This window comes from Triticum urartu, chromosome 1 (genome assembly GCF_003073215.2).
Source record: "Triticum urartu cultivar G1812 chromosome 1, Tu2.1, whole genome shotgun sequence".
NCBI lineage: Eukaryota > Viridiplantae > Streptophyta > Magnoliopsida > Poales > Poaceae > Triticum > Triticum urartu.
In genome coordinates, this window is record NC_053022.1 from 42296928 (window position 1) to 42310533 (window position 13606).

Here is a 13606-nt window from a genome sequence, read left to right on the forward strand (position 1 = left end):
AGGCCTTGGTATTGAAAATCTTGAGGTCAAGAACAGATGCCTTCTAAGTAAGTGGCTGTATAAATTGTCATTTGAGACGGAGGCAACGTGGGTGCAGATTTTACGTAATAAATATCTCCAGTCCAAGACCCTGTCCCAGGTCACGATGAGACCAACTGATTCGCCGATCTGGAAGGGGCTTATGAGAGTCAAAGCTACCTTCTTTAACAGAACTAGGTTTATTGTCGGTAATGGCAACAACACTCGATTCTGGGAGGATACGTGGCTTGGCGACGCACCTTTGGCGACCCAGTATCCGTCCCTATATCGTATTGTTCAGCGTCGTGAGGCTCTTGTTGCCACGGTTATGCAGTCCATTCCGCTCAAAGTTTAGGAGGGTGCTTGTGGGCGATCGATGGGAAGCATGGCTTCACTTGATGCGTAGACTGATGGGGGTTCAGTTAGCTCCTCACCCCGATCAGTTGTGTTGGAAGCTTACTAGATCTGGGGAGTTCACAGTCAAATCGATGTATATCGATTTAATTAACACTAATGTGATTCCTAGTTCCAAATATGTTTGGAAAGTCAAAGTACCTTTGAAGATTAAAGTGTTTATGTGGTTTATGTGGTTTGTACATAAACAAGTAATTTTAACAAAGGACAATCTGGTTAAGCGCCACTGGACAGGTTCTACTAGGTGTAGTTTCTGTGATCGGGACGAGACTATTAAGCACCTCTTTTTTGACTGCCCGTTGGCACGAGGTTTGTGGCGCTCTGTGCAAATTGCCTTTAACATTACTCCTTCGATTTCGGTCAACACGTTATTCGGGGCGTGGCTTGCTGGGATAGAGTCCGAAACAGCTAGACACATTCGTGTAGGAGTTTGTGCGTTGTTATAGACAATTTGGAATTGCAGAAATCATTTGGTTTTTAACAGAACAACAACTATTCATTTTTTGCAGGTTGTATTCCGGGCTACTGCGCTGATCCGTATGTGATCCTTACTCACTCTGACGGAGGCGAGGGAGCGTTTGGTTACTGGATCTGTCCGGTGGGAGATGGTAGCGCGGGATATCTGCAACCGGTTTGGATGGCGGTCATGTAATAGGATAGGCGATTAGTTTACCTATCTCTTTCTTTGCCAGCCGGTTGTGGCTTGATGAGCATTCCGTTATGGCGTTGAGGCTCTGTGTGAGCTAGCCGTTCCTTTTGGGTTTGCAGACTTTAAGACCTTGTTGAACATTTTTTACTTTCTAATAAATGTGGCCGTATGCATCGTTTTGATGTAGAGGCCGGGGAGTCCCCTTTTCGAGAAAAAAAATGTTTTGTCTATGTTTTGGTCTTCCATTACACAAATTACCCAGCTCACCCTGTTCATTTCAGTTTGACTGAATTTTTCTTCGTTTCATCTTTTGTGCAGCACGGCGCCGGTCTGGTGATGTAGAGGTAGTCGAGGAACAACTACCAGATGCGAGGCTCCGCACGTGGTTGCGGCGATGGCGGCGGAGCGCGACCTGCTGCTACAGTGGGGAAACCGGAAGCGCCTGCGCTGTGTCAAGGTGCAGCGCCACGATGTTGAGGCCGTAGCCACGACGGCCGCCGAGGAAGTTGCGACCGGAAGCGTCGGGCCGCGACAGCGGCGGCTGCAGCCACGGCGGCCGTGCAGCACCACCCCACCACCGCGGCCTCAGGTCCGCCCCTCCCCGCTGCTCTTCTTTAGCATTTTCTCCCTGCGTTTGTGCTTTTGTGGTGTTGCCTGTTCCCTGTCCTCTCCGATTGCGCGTGTTGGTTAATGATAAGATTTAGAATCACCATGGGTTGAAAGAGCAGCTGGCTATTACGCGAGGTCCTTCTCTGGGCACGTGACATGGAGCATCAGAAGGTTTTGGTTGCGTTTGATCTGATTTACTTCTAAATTCAGAATGTGGAGCTGTTCTTTATCTGAGTAACCGATATCCATAGTGGAGCTGGTGATTCAGAATGGGAGCACTCATGGCAGGCAATGTGATGATTTTTTCTGGGTTTTTGTTTTGGGGCAACAATATTGACGTTGATTGGCTGATGTTATTATTGTCATTGGGCAACTTTCTGTTCTTTCAATAGTCGGAGTGATTTTCTTTTTCGTGTTATTCTCGTCCAGTATTGCTGGATTGTCTAAGATGATGTGAAAGTCCTGTGTGTTGAGGTTTTCTTCATTTGAACCTTGATCAATATCCTTGGGGCAAGTAGTACTATTTTTGAATTATTTACAGTGGGATTAATTGCCGTTTTCTCTTGTGGCTCAACTTTAGCATTCCTGCCAGGTGATTTGAACCAACCTACTGAAATGCTGCTGCTGGAGAGCACGGAACCTACGCCCTGATTTACTGGCACAACTGCACAAGTAGTATGTTTAGGGTGAATTGTAGGCTCATTTTTGGGTACCTGATGGTGGCTGACAGTATTCTCAGCCCATGTATAGCGTAGTCCCCAGCACTCTCAAGTCTCAACGCCGAGAATGCCACTTGATGAACTTTTGGAGCATAGACTTCTACTGAATATACATTATGTAGATTTGCTAGTCGTATTTGTACCTTCCAACGAGCCTAGTTTTGATACTGTGGAGACGTGGCTGTCGGCTTGCACGTCGCATCGTTTTAGTGGGAAGATTGGGAATCAAGTGACTCGTCTGATACCCCCTTGCATTCTACTAGTACTACTATGGATGCTCATCGGGCACAACGGTGGCTGAAGAAAAATGAAGACAGCGAGCCGGCCGCCGCGATCGTCGCCGGGCGGGAGCTGCTCCATCAGGATCAGCTGACACCTGATGAACGCAGCTGCATATGCCGGTTGGATCTGGCACGCTACTTACGCCGAACTGACCAGATTCCGAACATTGTTTTTGGCCTCGCCTGCTGGTGCACATGGGATCCGGTGGGCGGGCGGGCAGCCAGGTGTGCGTCGCCATGCCCTCCTGCTGCTCGCTCGCTACGCGCTGCATTATTGACTCGCCATGCCCACTAGCAGACCTTGTTACGTGAACGTAAACGTATCAGCCAAAACTTATCCTGCGTTGCGTGTAAGCAGTTTGTACCAGCGGCACTTCAAAATTGTCTGCTACTACCTCTACTTGCCATGAGCCCGGACGGAACCCCAGCTAAGAAAAGAAAGAAAGATTTGGGGTACGTTTGGTTCATTAGCTAGGGAGTATTTTCCTCGTTGAAAGGTTGAAACTACATGATAATCAGATTTTTGCTAGGTTGTGAAGGGGGTATCTTTGGAGATGATGGTGCCATTTTAAATGCTTCTCTTGATATCATAGATTTATGGCACCAATGTGTAGTTTAGAATATGCCAATGAACAATGCGCAAACCAAATGTAGTCTCAAGTCTTAGCATACAAGTTGGTGAATCCACCTGGTAGCTTATAGTTCCAATACGTACTACAAAAATTGCAGCCTGTAACATGTGCATTTTCTATCTCAAACTGGAAATCTAATACATAACTGCAGTCTGATTCTGTAGTTAAAGAATGCACACCAATGTGTAGTTTATATGTCCTTAGCATTAGTCTTTCATGTGGTGTTTTTTTTTTTTGAAAGCTTGGGACAGTGAGGGCAAACCCTCACTGACTTTATATTAAAACCATCACACCGTTAAACAACAATATGTTTGCCGTGAATTGCCTCATGGGCTGCACCTCTATTTAATCTGATAGACCTTGTACAACAAGGATACAATCAATCTGATGCTAATCAGATCGTAGACTACCATACACAGCAGATTACAATTGCTACATAATATCTCCATCATAATTACATGAGATATGACTGATACTATTCCATGTACGTTAACATTCCCCCTCAATCTCAACCGGCCACAAGGTTGAGATTGTGTCGTAATTTCTCCAGCATGATCTTTGTAGCAGGTTTAGTGAAGGCATCTGCTACTTGATCACCAGAAGACACAAAACATACATTCAATGCTCCTTGTGCCACCTTTTCTCTCACGAAGTGGAAATCCACCTCAATATGCTTCGTCCTTGCATGGAACACTGGATTTGCAGTTAAGTATGTGGCACCTAAATTATCACACCATAAAACTGGTGGTCGCGGCAGAGGTACTCCCAGGTCTCTAAGCACAGACTGCACCCATGTGACTTCAGCTGCACCATTTGCAAGGGCCTTGTACTCCGCCTCGGTACTAGATCGTGACACTGTTGGCTGTTTTCTAGCACTCCAAGAAATCAGATTGGGTCCTAGAAAGACCACAAAACCACCTGTGGAGCGTCTGTCATCGGCACATCCCGCCCAGTCAGCATAAGTGAAAACACTTAGAAGTGTGGAGTGTGATTGACGAATCTGGAGACCAGTAGCCACAGTACCTTTAACATATCTTAGTATGCGCTTGACAGCCTCCCAATGCACATCAGTGGGTTTGGACAGATATTGGCACACTTTGTTTACAGCAAAAGAAATATCTGGGCGGGTAAGCGTGAGATACTGCAACCCTCCGACAATACTGCGATAGCTGAAGGCGTCATCACCATTGAGAGGAGTGCCAAGAGCTGCTACCAACTTATCAGTGACGGACATGGGAGTAGAAACCGCCTTGCAATTCTCCATATGTGCACGGTGAAGTAGATCATCGGCATACTTACGCTGAGAGAGCACCATTCCCCCTGAATTGTAGGTGGCTTCAATCCCAAGGAAGTAAGCGAGACGACCTAGATCCTTGATAGGAAAAGACCCGGCAAGAGTGCGAAGCAGTCGATCCACCGCTTTAGAACAGGAGCTAGCAATGACAATATCATCAACATAAACAAGCATGTAAATGACCACACACCCTTTCCGAAAAATGAAGAGGGAAGTGTCAGCCTTAGAGGACTGAAAACCAAGTTGATGTAGTCGATCACTGAGGCGGGAATACCAAGCTCGGGGAGACTGTTTCAGCCCATAGATTGACTTCTGAAGCTTGCACACATGATGAGGGTAGCGAGGATCCTCAAAGCCCGGTGGCTGCTGCATATACACCTCCTCATCAAGAAGACCATGGAGGAATGCATTGCTCACATCAAGTTGTCGCAAACACCAACCCTGCGAAACAGCGAGTGAGAGCACAAGGCGAACAGTAGCTGGTTTGACAACTGGACTAAACGTGTCGAGATAGTCAACACCATACTGCTGAGTGAACCCGCGAGCGACCAAGCGGGCTTTGTACTTGTCAAGAGAGCCATCAGAATGTTGCTTGACTTTGAAAATCCACTTACAGCTGACAATGTTGGTGTCGGAAGGACGTGGAACAAGCGACCACGTCGCGGTGTGCTGAAGGGCTGAAAACTCCTCTTGCATAGCGGCTTTCCATGCAGGATCAACGAGCGCCTGTCGGTACGTAGCTGGAGCGGCCACAACAGCACTGAAACCACGACGATACGGGTTGTACCGGACAGTGCCATCAGTGGGGATTTTCGGGCGTTGTATGTTGTTCTGAAGACGCGTGCGTGTCCGCTCAACGGGGGGAGCCGCAGACCGAGCCGGCTGCAAGGCAGGAGGTGATGGAGGAGCGGCCGCCGGAGAGACCGACGGCGAGGCCGGTGGTGATGCAGAGGTACTCGTCGGAGAAGCCGTTGGCGAGGCTGGTGGTGATGGAGGAGCGCCCGCTGAAGACGCCGGCGCGTCTGGTCCGGCATCGACGCGCGCAGAGGCGTCAAGTGCAGGCGATCTACGCGCTGATGGTGAGGCCGGCTCGTCTATCTGGTCAGTACATGGCGTAGACGTGGTAGAGGCCGGAGTCGGCCCACCTGATGGAGAAGCACCACAGCCGGGGCCTGCTGCTGGACGTGTGGCACATGATGGCTGGGTGCATGGCGTTGTAGCATGCACGTCGCTATGGCCCTGTACAGCGCTCGTAGATACATGTCGTTCCTCTGTATCTGCAGGACACAAGTCAGGAAACAAAAACGACAAGTTGTAGTTTCTCACATTAGCATCCTGAACTACTGGCTCATTGGAAGGAAAGGATACAGGAGGATTTAAGCGAGACAAGTCGGGACACGCACTAGTTGCAAAGGGAAAAACATTTTCATCAAAGACGACATCGCGGGAGATATAGATGCGACCAGTGGACTTGTCAAGACACTTATAACCTTTATGGAACGGACTATATCCGAGAAAAACGCACATCTTGGAGCGGAACTCAAGTTTTCGGGAGTTGTATTTACGAAGACTAGGCCAACATGCACATCCAAATACACGAAGAAAAGAGTAATCGGGCGTGATGTGAAGAAGACGTGTGAGTGGTGGCATATTTTGAAGGGTCCGGCTGGGCATGCGGTTAATCAAATAACATGCGGTAAGAAAAGCTTCATCCCAATAACGCAAAGGAAGATTGGAGTGAGCGAGGAGGGCAAGCCCGGTTTCAACCAAGTGCCCGTGCTTCCGTTCAGCTATACCATTTTGTTGGGATGTATGTGGACAGGATATGCGATGAGAAATACCGACACGCTGAAAAAATTTATGCAAGCGGTGGTATTCACCCCCCAATCAGATTGAACCGCACGGATTTTTGCATTGAGGAGTCTTTCGACATGGGCCTGAAAATTATAGAAAACTTGTTCGACATCAGATTTATGTTTAAGAAGATAAATCCACGTAAAACGGCTAAAGTCATCAACAAAGCTAACATAAAACTTAAAACCTCCAGAGGAGGCGAGGGCAGGACCCCACACATCGGTATGAATAAGCTCAAGTGGTTTCAAAGAAACACGGGATGAATTATTGTAAGGTAATTGATGACTTTTGGCGCGTTGACATGCGTCACAAACGAAAGTATCATGACTCGACGAACAAGGGAGTTTATTTGACCGAACGACAGACTCAACTACATTATTTGATGGGTGACCCAAACGATGATGCCACTGACTCGATGAAGAACGGACTCCGGAGAGAGCTCGACGTGATGATGACGACGACGGCCGACCATATGGGATGGGGTAGAGGCCATTGCGACTTCTACCGAGAAGAAGGACCCTCCTCGTGATTTTGTCCTTCACACAAAAGAAAAAACGGTGAAATTCCACAAACACTTGGTTATCCGAAACAAGACGATAAACAGAAAGAAGAGTTTGTGAATTTCAGGGACGTGCAGAACCATTTTTAAGGTGGATGGGATCACTAGAGCCAGCAAGTTTAGTATGACCAATATGAGAAATTTCCAAACCTGCACCATTTGCAACTTGAACTTGATCCTTTCCACCATAGCGCTCGTGCACCGTCAAGTGGTCGAGGTCGCTGGTGAGGTGGTCAGTGGCACCGGTGTCGAGGTACCAATTCTTGTCGCGGTGGCCGTATGTAGCCATGTTGCCGCTGCGTTCATTGTAGCGATCGCGACAATCGGTGGCGTAGTGCCCCTCCTCGCGGCATATTTGGCACCTTGGAGGACGACGGTTTCTGCCGCCGCCGCCGTTGTGCCGGCCACCGTTGTTGCCACGGTTGCCATTGGAACCATAGCGGCCACCATTGCCACCACTCCTGTTTCCATGGCCACCATGGCCACCATTGCTGTTCCGGTTGCCGTCGCGGGAACCGGAGCCATTGCCGTGGCGCACGACGTTGTTGGCTGATGAAGAGAAGTCGCCGCTGTTCGCGGCATGCTGCTCCTGACGCGCCTCGAAGCTGAGAAGGTAGGCATAAAAATCGGAGAGGCTTACTTCTCTTGTGAAGATGGAGAGCGCAGTCATGAGGGGGTCATATTCCTGACCCAGCCCACCGATTATGTGCCCGATGATCTCGTCATCGGACAGTACCTCGCCGACGGTGGCCAGTGCGTCGGCATAGCCTGTCATCTTGTGGAAGAATTCTGCCGCTGACATGTCCTTCTTCTTCTTCTGCGACAGCTGCGTACGGAGTTGGCGCACACTGGCCCGATTCTGGGCAGCGAACATAGCGCCGAGGGCAGTCCAAACGGCCGTCGCGGAGGTCGCTCGCGTCATCTGGGCGAGCACTTCCTCCGTCATGGAGGACAGGAGCGCGCCGAGCACGGCCTGGTCGGTCCTCCTCCATGGCTCGTACTCAGGGTTGGGCACGGAGCGCGCAGCATCGCCGGTGCCCTCGGTGATCGTCTTCGGCGGCGCTGGAACGGAGCCGTCGAGGTAGCCGAACAGACCGGCGCCGGTGAGGTTTGGGACAACCTGCGCCTTCCATAGCAGGAAGTTGGCGCGGGTGAGCCGGACGGCGATGAGGCCGGCGAGCGACGGCATGGTAGCGGTGTGGCCGAAGACGAGCGGGCCGGCGGTGGTGGTGACGATTGCGCCGGAGGTGGTGCCAGCCATGTCGTGGAGAGATGGGATCGAGGCTCTGTTACCACGTCAAACAACAATATGTTTGCCATGAATTGCCCCATGGGCTGCACCTCTATTTAATCTGATAGACCTTGTACAACAAGGATACAATCAATCTGATACTAATCAGATCGTAGACTACCATACACAGCAGATTACAATTGCTACATAATGTCTCCATCATAATTACATGAGATATGACTGATACTATTCCATGTACGTTAACACACACAAGTGTTACATGGATGAGATTACATGGAGTGGAAGAGGTTCAAGGAAATCCTATCCACCAGGGGCATAGGAGTGACACAAAGCTATCTAACATGGGTTCTAAGTATTAGAACTAGACCGAAGTAACAAAAAGTTCCACAAACGGCACTAGGGCCTCCTTGACTCTGTGTCTCATCATTGCAAAGTCATTTTGGAATCTTCGCAGCCACCCATTCTCTGTGGGGGTGATCCCTCGAAAGTGTTTATTGTTACGTTCTTTCCATATGCTCCAAGCCGCGACGATGAAGATCTCCATGAACATGGGCTGGGTCCACGCTCCCTTCGCCGCATGCACGAGCTGCAACCTATTACCACCCACAGGCCACGTGATCCCCAACTTCCTCCAACATGATCTGCTGAATTCACAATCAAAGAAGAGGTGTTCAACTGTTTCTTCGGGTGGGTTGGAGCATAACAAGCAGGCATAGTCATTGTCTCAGTTTCATACTCTTCCTCTTTAGCAAGTTCCGCGTGTTTAACCTGTCCGCGAGCAGCAGCCAAGCAAAAACCTTCCACTTGTTAGTGCATTTGGTCAAATCAGAGTATCAGACCACTTCATCATCATTCGATTTGTAGAAACTTTTTTTGTTGTTGCGGAAATTCGATTTGTAGAAACTGACAGACCATCCCATTGGAAGGCATAGAACGTGCGCCAGCAAAGCTTTTCCCTTACATGATTGATGGAAACTAATAAGTAATAACTGCACATAGATCACGTGAATTGGAAAACAAATCACTGATTTAAGGAAGCAAAATAAATCTTAGAAAACTATTTCAAGATTTTAAAGGAAAATAATCAATCTAGCGAAATTTGTATCCAATATTACCAAAATTTACTTCCAGTGCAGCTAAAAAAACACTCAAAAAAATCCGTCTCTATTCATTTGCACCACCAAAACTATGTTAAAATTTTGCCTCCACATCAATTCAAAATTAACATGCTTCATTGGTCCGTATAACATATTTCCAACGACCTAAATATTTGCTTCATTCCCATCTCCAAAACCATAGGCTTCGTATTCTCATATCACATGTATTACGTGTTCACCGTAATATTAGCTTCAGGTCTGGTATCCATGTGCTTGCTTCCTTATGTTCTTTATTATACAAGCTCATAGCCATTGCCAGCCGAGGGTGCGTTGTTAGCTGACACGGTGAAGTTGTTGACGAGATCAGACCAGGTGATTAAATTATGATTTTAAAATATTTTTTCCTTCAAATATTTATTAAATGTTTTTTAGAAAGTCTTTACAATTTCCAATTTTCTCCCTTATTAGTTATGTTAAAAACTTAAAATAACAGTTTTAAGTACCTACCCAAATTATGATTTTAAATATATTTTCCTTCAAACCTGGCATAGATGGGCGGACGATATGAAACTTGCATACGGTGTCGGAATTCATTCAAACATGGCATGGATGCCTACCATGGGCATGCCTACCTGCTGACAAAAGTTAGATCACTTCATGCATGTCAATAAAAAGACCATATTCAATGGAGAGTGTTCGGGTAGGCGAGAAGAGTCCGTTTGAGACCATTGTTTACTCAGAATTTTTTTAAAAGTTTGAAAATATCAAAAAATGGTTCAAAGAAGTTTAAAATTTCAAAATAGTTAGTGTTCTAAAAACTGTCAGAATTTTTAAAAGTCTCATTATTTTAAATCGGTTCGGAGTTTATAAATGTGTCCCACCTTTTGGAATTTTCTTTTTTAATTTTAAAAATTTTGTTTACAAATTGGAAAAATGTCGGCGTTTTAAAAAAGTCACGTTCTAATTTCCAAAAAAATGGTCAGCCATGTCACTGTCATAGTTCTTAAAAGGCCTCGTTGCTGCTGTGTCAAGTTAGCTGGCTGATTTTAGTGGTTGTGCTCGTTTGTGTTACTGTGGAGGTCTTGTGCTCGATTCCTGCTGGAAGTAATTTTTTTAGGATTTTCCACTCTTTCACTACAAGTCCACTACACAGATCGAGTTTGCTGCTGGGCCGGCCCAGTTTCCTGCTCACTGTTGTACGGTCCGGACGACATATTTCATAAAAGGACCATCCTACCCTTTCTTATGAAGGGGTATGGGCAGATCTGATCCGTCCATGTGTGTCTAAGGGGGGTTGTACCGAAGAAGAAGTGATCTTATATATAGTCCCACTACAGAGTATAGAAAATGCAGTCTGTAACTTGTGCATTTTCAATCTCAAACTGGAAACCTAAATACCTACTACCACCGCCCATAATATAAGATGTTTTTGCAAGCTATTTCTGATTCTATAGTTAAAGAATGTGGTTATTATATTTACATGTCAGTAGCATTAGTTTTCCATGTGGTGCTGGTCAACTGCTCAAGAAATATTTATATTAGGGATACAGTTATATTCATATCAGTGGCCTGGGTTGGGTACAACACAACATGAACTGATATAGCTTAGGCTTGCATCAGCTTTGCACCGCCTTCATGCTTGTTCGGAGTTTGGATGGCAGATTCTTAGCTGAAAGTAAGCTATCAAGAGACAGATCTGTTGATTAATGGCATGCTATATGATGCCTTAGATTAATATTGCAATTAACTATGATGTTTGCTTGCTGATTTCTATTATGCAAGACTTCAGTCTGCCGCTCTTGTGCCGGACGTTTAACCTTCCTTTCCAAAAAGAAGTTTGCTGCTCTTTGTGCTTTGGATATGGTCTCTAAGATCCAAACACCTAATTGATGGTTGTTGTTTTTTCCAGGCGAAGATCCAGTTGGTCGAGGACTCTGCAACTACCGTCACCAAGGAGATGTTTGCTAATGAGGAAGTTGGTTCCTTTTGCAAGGTGTGTCCTCTGAGCTCTTCTGCATTACAGATTCTTCTTATCGCGTCGATTATTCATGACCATGGTCTGCTCCTATCGCGCTTGTAGCTAGAGATTGAATCCTCTAGTCTTGTTGCTAGCAAGCATGCCCCTCGACTAGCGATTATTCAAAGTATATCTACTGTTGGTGTGATGATCCTGGGCACATAATTTATTCAGAAAGCTCTGCAGTTTTAACTGAGTTGAGTTGATCTATCTTACATTTTTGGTACCACCATACATGTTTCTGTTGACTCATCTATGACTATCTCGATCCTTTTGATGGGTTTTGTTATTGAAACAAGGCAAGCTAGGAGTGCGATTACTGAATGGTTTGAGATGAAGCTATTTGTTGTGTGCATACTAGTGGACGCATACATTACACTTTTTTTAGCTTCATTACTGGACATTGCTTGCTTGCTTGCTTGCTGCAAATTAACTCATATGTGTTGGCTTTAAGTTGTTTTGTTTATTTTGATGAGACAAAGAGCTGCTAGCTACGAAAGGCAAATAGGCTGGCTGGTAGTCCACAACAAGCAAGGGGCATGGGACCTTGAAGGAGCTGCTCATGTCCATGAAAATGGACGTTTCCTGGTGTGTGTGTGTGTGTGGTGTGTAATAGAGTGGCTGTTGTACAAGGCCTTAGGCGACAACCCTGCATGCTTGGCCTCTCTCTATATATAGTGGTCAACTATAATTGAGGAGCTCATGGCAGGGTTGTTCTACCTTGCATCTGAAATACAGAATGGCCATGTAGTTCCCTTGTGCATGCATGCATATGTTTCTTTCTTTCTTTCTTTTTTCTTTTGTTTCTAGCGGAGATATCATCCATCCTGGTAAAATGGTATTGATGTATTTCTTGGATGGATGGATGGATCAAGCTTGATTTGATTGATTGAAATACCATTGTTACAAAAGAATGCTTGTCAAATTTCCGCCACCTGAAGAAACATTGAGGTATTTAGATGGATAGATGCATCAAGCTTGATTGATTGAGGTTGCGACCAAATAAAATCATGTCACATCTCTCCTTTTGTGCCTTTTGTTTGGCGTGTGCTCTGTTGTTGTTTGTGCATACAAAGGAGAACCATTCATTGGACTAGTATGTCCAACCAGTCAGCATGAAGCTACACTTGTCAGTGCCTTCTCCATGCCGACCGATGCCGCCTACATATATATTGTTGTGATCTCGTACGTGCAGCAGCAGCAAGCAAGACTCCATATCATTATATTGCATCTCCCAATGTGTAATATGTTTCTTCAAAGAAAGATGGTATAATACTGCATCTTAGCAAGCAGGAGGCGGTACATACTACATATCAGCATATGGACTACCTCGTCCATCCCAGTACGTGTCATAGCGTGCCATCTCAGTACTGTATCAGGACGATCAAGCGGTAGCAGCAGGGCCGTACCTGAGGGCCCAGTGCAAAATACTATGAATTAGGGCCTTTATATAGAAAAAATACTAATTATGAAATCAATATATTATTTATTTGGCATACTATAGACATATTCTTCTCAATAATAATACTAGAGGGAATAGATTATGAGAAGAAAACTGATCAATGAGAGTGGAGCATATCATTGCTATCCTCAAATTTCTTTGAAGAACTTTGCAAAGTGATTTGCATCATCCAGTTCAAGGACACGGGAGAATCGGAGAGGAATAGGTTTTGTACTACTACTTCTGAATATGATGCATGAGGAATTTTCTAATCCAACTTAGCATTGATTACCATTTAATTGCTATTTAAATCGGAGAGACGGGGTCAAGAGGAAGGCCTGCGCTTGTGTGCTGGTTGGCCTTGGAATTTGGAGTTGGTTGGCGTTGGAAGTTAAAATAAATAATTCTCTCTGTAAACCAGGCGCCATCTCCTCCTCTATTTACCCCCACTAATAAGTTTGCACGTGTAACGCACGTCTCAAGCTACCATCATATAATTTTAAAAATAACAGTATATGTTTACATGCTTTACTACCAACAATAGTATTCAGCTAAAAGGAGACTAAATCACCGATGCAAAAAAGCAAGATATACAGATGAATCCAATGAGCATGTTGTTATACAAGTTACATTTTTTAGAAATCTGCCATCACTGATTGCTCTATTCTGAATTTCTAATTGTTGTCGAGCCTAGGGATGCCGCTGATGCTTACTCAAGACACAGACGCTGATTTCAAGAGAAGACTTGCCATGCCATAAAGCTACTCTCA

At 45.8% G+C, this 13606-nt stretch overlaps 1 long non-coding RNA gene across 1 annotated transcript; it reads left to right on the top strand.

Moving 5' to 3' along the window:
• Positions 1 to 1383: 1383 nt before the first annotated feature.
• Positions 1384 to 2511, top strand: LOC125551457. The gene is made up of 2 exons (XR_007302695.1): positions 1384 to 1670; positions 2283 to 2511. It is a non-coding gene; the product is annotated as an uncharacterized LOC125551457 (long non-coding RNA).
• Positions 2512 to 13606: the final 11095 nt, after the last annotated feature.